Genomic DNA, 8983 nt, shown 5'->3' with positions numbered 1-8983 from the left:
ATTATTTGAAAAGTTAGTTTTGCATTTCTTTGTGTGCCCCTATGTGTTGTACCCCTATGTGTTTCCTTTTACATGTAAATATGCATTTACTTTTGTTCTATGCATTACATTCATGTGCATTACTTTTGTGTCCTTATACATTCCTTTTTACACCCTTGTGCATTGTGCCCCTATGCATTACCTTTTTGGGCCCTTATGAATTGTCCTTTCCCCATTGCTTAATTACAATAGATAAATTGACTATCATAACATGATTTTCCACAAACTATTTATTTGCTTCCTTTTCTTTCTCACATGGATAGATTCCTACTCTAACGCAAATTTCATGGATCCTTTCTTTCTACTTATGATAACCTATCTTTGCTATCAGTAGAATATGGAGTCTTGCTTTATCTTTAGCATGTTCTCTCACTCTTCCTATGTGGTTGCCTATAGTTTTTCAATCAATTTTGAAACATGATAGTAGTGACTAAGATATTTTTCTCTATTGAAGTCCCTTCAACTAGTTGATTTGGAGTATTTTTAGCACTAACCCCTTTTTGTTGGAGTGTTTTCCTTTGACATAGTTTCTTGTATTTTTTTATTTTCATGTTCCCTTGCACATGGTTGTCTTAATTGAGATACTTATTTTATTGGGGGGCGGGGCTTATGTCATTAATATTAGTGATGTCTTGTCTCTTTGCAATTTTTCCCATGATCATCTCTCTCTCTCTCTCTCTCTCTCTCTCTCTCTCTCTCTCTCTCTCTCTCTCTCTCTCTCTCTCTCTCTCTCTCTCTCTCTCCCTCCCCCACCCCACCTTTTGAGAATGAGGCGAACTCATACTCCCACTAAAGTGTAGAGTAAATGTAAAATCCTAAAATTATACTCATACATAATTTTTCATTTAGCTTAGCCTACTAATGTATTTGGCTTCAATTTCTAATGGACAAGGAATTTTGTGTGAATTTTTTTTAATAATTCCCAAATTTATAATAATTTTGATGACCTTGTTGTCAAGTTTTTGAAAAAGTATAGTGTTGCTAGAATTTTGACGAACAAGGTCCATAATGTTTTTTTTAAATCAACTAATGACGCAGGAAAACTAGATTTGGCTTGTGTTTCCAAAAGAAAAACTAGCCATAAACAAATTAAAATACCATATGGGAAAATAGCAACCTATGTGGCAAAAATCTAGCTACCAATATGCAAAAAATACAAAGCAAGGGCAATAGGAGGTGATAGAACTGACATTTTATCCATCTCTAAGTGCATAACTAGTTCCAGATCCCAATAATGCCTCTTTAGAGCCACATAATTGTGACACCCAAGGAAACAAAGCCATTTAGAACGATACAATGTCAATGCCCAAGGATTCTTTGTAGATTTGATCATTAGATAATATGATAATTTTAGGAGATCTAATATTGATCACTAATCATTAGTTTTTTCCATGTTACAACCAAGATTATTAGTAACATCTATGGAACCATTTCAATATTATAGTGAACCATTAACCAAGAGATTTTTGAAAGTTTGTGTCTATCACTACTCAAGTTTAATGGACTAATTACAAATAGAGAATACACATCTAAATCCTTTATTTAGATTAGAACAAACATTCAAACAATCAACCTTATATGTCCTTATAGACTAGGGTTTGATCACAGATACAAACCAATCTTCCCAATTCTATGCTTCATGCTCTCTTCATTAGATCAATGAGTTCATAATAGAAGAAACTCATCCCCCTTACAATATGCTTAATTTAGATGGTCATCAATATATGATAGTCATATTATATTCATGAAGCCAGTAGTTCCAAATATATAAGAGTTGTTTGGTCATTCTTTTAAGGATGTATAGAAGTTCTTTTAGACCTTATTTAACTTTTCCAATACTTAGAAACATTACACATCAGTATTTTGGAATATCACTTTTATATATCGTCAAAACTTCAATTTCACTATGTGTTTCCCACTGTGTAGGAGGAAATGTAAATCAACAATGAAATGCTAATTTCATCACATAGCCTACTTGTACATATGCATATAGAGGGAGGTGCAACAAGAAAAGGATTCCTTCCACTCCCAATTCTAGAGAACTAGGTCTAGAAAGATTAGTGATAGCCAAATGAACAAGGAGCACTAATGCAAACTAGATCTAAGAAGAATAGGGGAAAAGATATCCACTTCCTTAAGTGTTCTCCATGTGTGTGTGCACAAAAAAGTGATCTAAGTAGATATATTAAAAGGAAAAATAAGGTAAGAAGCACACCTTTCAAGTCTATCTTCTTCTTGATTAGTGGTCAATAGGAGGGGAAATCTTTGGATATGGGCCTGAAACTGTGCAACGACAAAACCAAAAAAATAAAATTGGTGATCTGTTAGGGGTGAAATAACTCCTTAGGGTGAAGTTCATCCCTAATTGATGAAGTCCAATATTGATTTTGATTTCAAACTTGTATTAAATGGAAAAAAGGGTACTCTAATTTGCAACTTGTTCGTTAGTCCAGTATCCAAAACCTGCAATAAAAAGGGGTTTTTGTTGTTGATTGGGGGTTTGCCTTATTCAAACAATAGTTTAGAAACTAACCTTGAATTGAAATAATTGAAATAATATGAATGTAAAGTAAATGTATGAATTCACTTTACAAAGTCAGATCTCTTGAATTGAATATAATATGCCTGACTTCACCAACGAATTTGAACCAAGAAGATGAAGATGAATGGATTGAAGAAGATCTTGAAAATAAAATCCTTCAATTGCTTGAACACTTGAATTGTTGATCTCCAATGGAATGCTTGAGAACTTGAGAGAGAGTGCTTAAATTTGTGAATGATATGATCTTGTGTTATGAAAAATGAGAAAATGGAAGGGTTCATATAGAGATCAAAATTAACTAACTCTCGAAGATCAACCAACCTACGAATTAACACCCTAACATCCTGGAACATTAGATCTAAAGAGAGGACCCAAAATATGGCCTCAGCAAGAGAAAAAATTGCCCCTAATTTCCTATTAGGGGCAAGCTTCACCCTTGATTGATGAAAGGAAATTTTTTGTCTATGATGATCAAAAGAAACAACCCATGTAGTTGTCTAAGGGCTCCAAAATATGTCTAGAAATCCCAAAATAAGGTTTAGATTCCTAGGAAATCCTATTTTAGTACAAGGAGAGAATTCCAAATGGATGGATGCATGAAAAGGAGGGACCTAGGGGAAATAGATCATACCTTGAGCATAACACCATGATAATAGGAGCTTCAAAGAGGATCTATTAGGTGTTACCCCAATTCCACCTTGGGAGAAGGACAAAAAAGGGAAGAAAAGACAAAAGAAAAGAGGAGATTGATGATCTCACATTAAATAGATGCTAAACCTTCATTAAATTTGGGTGCTTCCAATTTAATATGGTACATTTATTCCCCGCTAAAGAAAGAGTATGGACTTGATCCAAACTCTTGGTAAAGTAGAGCAAAAGGCATAGGATACTTTTATTAAAATCTAGTCCAAACAAAGAGTCAAGCCCCAAGGGATTGAAAACTTTGCTACCTTCCAAATTATACTAAGAGAGAGATCACAGAATAAAAAATAAAAAGTGATTATCTTTCCCACCCTACTATGAATCATTGAAAGAGTTTCTACATAAAGAGATGGCATTGAAATATTCTAAACAGGTGGTAACCAACTAGTCAACCCATCAGAAGATCCACCTATTGTTGGCATAATTGATTCACAAGTTGCTAATGAGATAAGGAAATCTATGCATTGTATCATACATCATTTATACTATTTGTCATTGATGTTAAATGATTGACTTGTTATTTCATGTTGTTACTATATCTTTAGAAAGGTTAAGGTTGAAGGAACCAAGAAGCAATAGGGAAGCACATTATCAATTAACAGTTGGAATAAGAAATGGGAATAGTTTAAGTGATGTATTATCTTATTGGGTTCTCAAAAACAAGAGACTTTTCGGTGAAGTTATCCTTTATGGATAAAACTAGAAAATAAAGTCAAGTATTAGATCAAGTCTTATAGAATTATTTCAAAAGTTTCTACATGGATGGAGAAATATTTTTGTGATCATAAGATCTAGGTTTAGATTTTATGAAGCATAAAAAGGATGAGGAAACAAGGGGAGAGAGAGGGATGGAGAGAGAGAGAGAGAGAGAGAGAGAGAGAGAGAGAGAGAGAGAGAGAGAGAGAGAGAGAGAGAGAGAGAGAGAGAGAGAGAGAGAGAGAGAGAGAGAGATGGAAATAGTTGCCAGAAAAGGAGAAGAGATATTGGAGCAAAGAAAGAAGAAGAATAGTGAATGGTGTATTTTTATGTTGAGGAGCTTCATTGGATCTAATATAGCAAGGTAGTGAATATCACATATCATTTTTATTTTGTTACTTTCTCACCATTGTAGTAGTTTAAATCCCTTGGATGGGTGACCTTAATCAATCTATTGTAAAGCCTCTAACAAGGTGATATTCATAGATTAGAGTATTAAAATACTTTAGCAAGGTTACTCCTAGTGGAGAAAAATCATAACCGATCTAGAGGGAAATTATGTAACAAGGTACACTTAGCATTTTTTGTAATCCTTAATTGGGTAGGATCCTAATCATAAAACTAATCATTAAGTGGAGGTGGAGGTTGCACTACATGTTCCACAACATTAACAATATTATCATTCTCTTGTCATAAGGTACTATAAGCACCATTCACTTCAAGAGGAGCAGAAGAAGAAGGATTAAGAAGAATAATATTAGTATGATGTTGAGGTAAAGGATTAGTGTAGATTTGATTAGGAGGTGCCACAGATTTATTTTTAGTATCTTGACCCTCAACAAATAAAGCATTAGCATCAATCAAATCCTGAATCTTATGTTTCAAACAATAACAAGCCTCGATATCATGTCCAGGTTGGAGATGAAATTGACATAAAGCTTGAGGATTAAAGTATGAACTTGATGTTTCAGAAGGAAAAATCAATTTAACAAGAGGAAGTATAATCATATTAGCACCTACCGACCTAGTCATTAGTAAAAGTAAAGAATAAGAGAGAGAAGTACAATTAAGATTTATTTGATATGCAAAGGAAGAAGTAGTGACACTATGAGATGCATCAACTATTTGATCACCTATTGTATTCATGGCTTTATTGATCTTGACATAGTTCTAAGGTTTGTGAAATTTATTCCAATTAGGTGTGACATCACTCTTATCAATAGGTATAGGAGACATTAGATTAGTGCTCTCCAACTGACTCATTTGTAACTGATAATGATGAAGTACTACACAAATTTTTGAAAGAGAAGTAAACTCAATAAGCAAAATCTTATCTCTAATATCATTTTTGTAAATTTACAATAAACATATGTTGAATATCAATGTTAGGTACATGATAAGAAATTTGTGCATGCAAATGCTTAAATCTATCAATAAATTTAGTCACCTTTTCCTTAGGACCTTGTTTACAATGCATCAAATCACTCAAAGAAAAGGATCGATATTATTCTAAAAATATTTTATGAAAGCATTACCAAGTTTATGACCCCCTTTGATCCATTTCATTTCACTAAGTGTTCTTAGTGGTCTAGGACCCCTAGACACATAAATAATTTTATTAAATGGGTCACATAGGGTTATAAGTAACCTTATGACCCCATTTGACCCATTTGATCATACTAAGTGTGCTTAGGGGTCCTAGAACCCCTGGACACATAAATAATTTGATCAAATGGATCACAAGAGATCATAGGTAACCCTATGACCCCCTTTGACACATTTTATCAAACTAAGTGCACTTAGAGGTTTGAGGACCCCTTGACACATAAATATTTTGATCAAATGGGTCATTGGGGTTCATAGGTAACCCTATGACCCTGTTTGACCTATTCAATCAAACTAATAGTGCTTAGGAATCTTAGGACCCTTAGACACAAATAATTTAATTGAGTGGGTCATAGGAGATCATATGTAACCCTTTGACCCATTCCCTCGAACTAAGAGTTCTTATGGGTTGTAGGACTCCTAGATGCATAAATAATTTGATTGAATGGTTTACAAGGGGTCATAGGTAACACTATGACCCGATCAAATTGACTATACTTAGGGGTCTTGAGACCCCTAGACACATTAATAATTAGATCGATTGGGTCACAAGGGGTCATAGGTGTTAGACACACTAGGTTGAATTAAGTGTGCTTAGGGGTCCTATGACCACTACACATGAATAATTCAATTGAATGGGTCATAGGTAACCTTACGACCCCCTTTGACACATTTAATTGAACTAAGTGTACTTAGGGTCCTATGACCCCTACACACATTAATAATTTAATCAAATAGGTCATGGTAGGTAACCTTATGACCCCCTTTGACCCATTTGATCAAACTAAGATTGATTAGGGGTCCTACGACCCTTACACACAAATAATTTGATTGAATAGGTCACCGATGGTAATATGTAACACTATGACCCCCTCTAACCCATTCAAATGGAATAAGTGTGCTTAGGGGTCTTATGACCCCTAGGCACATAAGTAATTCGACTAAGTGGGTCACAAAGGGTCATAGTATATGACCCTCTTTGACACATTTAATTGAACTAAGAGTTATTAAGGGTCCTAGGACCCCTAAAAACATAAATAATTCAATTGAATAGGTCATAGGGTCATAGGCTTCCTTATGACCCCCTTTGACACATTGGATTGAACTAAGTATGTTTAGGGGTCCTAGGACACCTAGACACATAAACAATTGATTAAAATGTGTCACAATGGGTCATTAGTAACCCTATGACCCCCTTTGACCCATTTGATCAAACTAAAAGTGATTAGTGTTCCTAGGACCCTATACACATTAATTAGTCAATCGGATGGGTCACAAGAGGTCATAGGTAATATTATGGCCCCATTTGAATAATTCGATCAAACTAAGAGTGATTAGGGGTCCTAGGATGCCTAGACACATAAATATTTTGATCAAATGGGTTGCGAGGGGTTATAGGTAACCCTATGACCACATTTGAGCATTTCGATCAAACTAAGTATTCCTAGGGGACCTAGGACCCCTAGACATATAAATAGTTCAATCAAATGGGTCAAAAAAGGTCGTAGGTTACCGTATGACCTCCTTGACCTGTTCAATCAAACTAAGAAAGCTTAGGGGTTCTAGGACCCCTAGACACATAAATAATTTGATCAAATGGGTTACATGAGGCTACATGTAACCCTATGGCCCCCATTGATATATTTGATCAAAGTAAGTATGCTTAAGGATCATAGGACCCCTAGACACATAAATAAGTCAATAAAACATTGTGTAATTTTATATAATATAATATTGTATATTATTATACATTATAACTAGTATAAAATATTATATAATATTATAAAGCGTTACACAATATTATAAAATATTTAATAATATTATAATATGTATTAAATATTATCAATATATTGAATTTAAAATTAAATTATATAAATATTCAATAAGAATCTCAATAGGATAATATGTTCTAAGTAGAAATTGATAAAGAAAATTGATATGGAATAATAGGGAAACATGAAATTTTTGAATTTAGGAGACATATTGAGTACCTGATAGCAATCAGGTAGTGGGTACCCAATCAAGCTTGGTACTTACCAAGCCTATTTGGTCAACCCAAAAAAATGTGTGTTTTCCATGTTTATCTAAGTTCCAAACTTTGATCAACCATTTGACGACTCTTATTTCATCTAATTTTGATGATATAAAAAGGATTTCTTAAGAATGTTCTTAAGATTCCATCAATATAATTGTTGTCAAATTATTAGTTTGTTAAATAATTATTATTTAATTCCCAACGAAGACACCCATAAGGTGTTAACTAACATACTAATTGAAAGATAACTATAACTTTCAAATGATATAAAAATTTTGAAATTCAAAAGATGCATCACATTTTATGCTTCCCCTACTAGAAGGGAAAAAAATCATTTCTGTAATGTTTTGAATTAGTTAAGGTGGTCAAATAGGAGAGTTTTTTATTTCCAAAAATATTGTAGCAAAAAAATTATAATTAACTATTTACTTGGAATAAAAATACCCACATTATATGCATTACATCTGGGCATTAGTTCACTTTTTATATCCTTAAAAAAATTTTAAAAGTTATCATTTGATTGTGATTAAATGTTGATTTTGGAGGATCGTTACAAATTTACGAAGCACTTTCAAATTGGTATGTGCGTTCCAAATGTCAGCAACCTATAATTTATAATGACCAAAGGCTTTAAGAAGATACATGGCCCTTCATAGGACATGTCTATTCGATAATTATATATTAATATAATAATAATAATAAATATCTCACATTATAGTATATTTTTTAATTAATACATAGATATATATTATATCTCAGACATATATAGTATATATATTTATATATTTACACTTTAGCCTCATAGTAAATCCAACTGAAGCTACCAAACATCAACACTCCCTCTTAGCTAGGGAGGATAAACACAAGGCAAATATTACACCATTGGTAATATTAGGAATGGTAAATTTTAAGGATATCTTTTATCAAAAAATACCCACCATTTTAATATTATGAGTATTGGCCTCCAAAGTATCAACATATGATATTCACCAAATACTCTGAGTAGTGGCATGCATAACATCAACATATGATATTCACCAATTACTCAATAAGGTTTGATATCACATATGATATCATGAGTATTGGTCTCCAAAATATCAACATGTGGTATTCACCAAGTACTCAATAAGGTATAATATCACATTTGAGTCATGAGTATTAGTCTCTAGAATATCAACACATGATATTCACCAAGTGCTCAATAAGGTAATGGCCTAAAGAATATCAACACATTATATTCACTAAATACCTATTATATATCTATACAAACAACTCATAGACTATCAAGTGAATGTCATCTAACACTTAGTTGTTGATTTACAAGATGTAGTTCATTGTAATATGTTTCAACATTTACATAAAAT

Source organism: Cupressus sempervirens, chromosome 9 (assembly GCF_028749045.1).
Source record: "Cupressus sempervirens isolate cs-2001-9-10 chromosome 9, ASM2874904v1, whole genome shotgun sequence".
Taxonomy (NCBI): domain Eukaryota; kingdom Viridiplantae; phylum Streptophyta; class Pinopsida; order Cupressales; family Cupressaceae; genus Cupressus; species Cupressus sempervirens.
Note: the sequence above shows the minus strand (reverse complement) of the source record.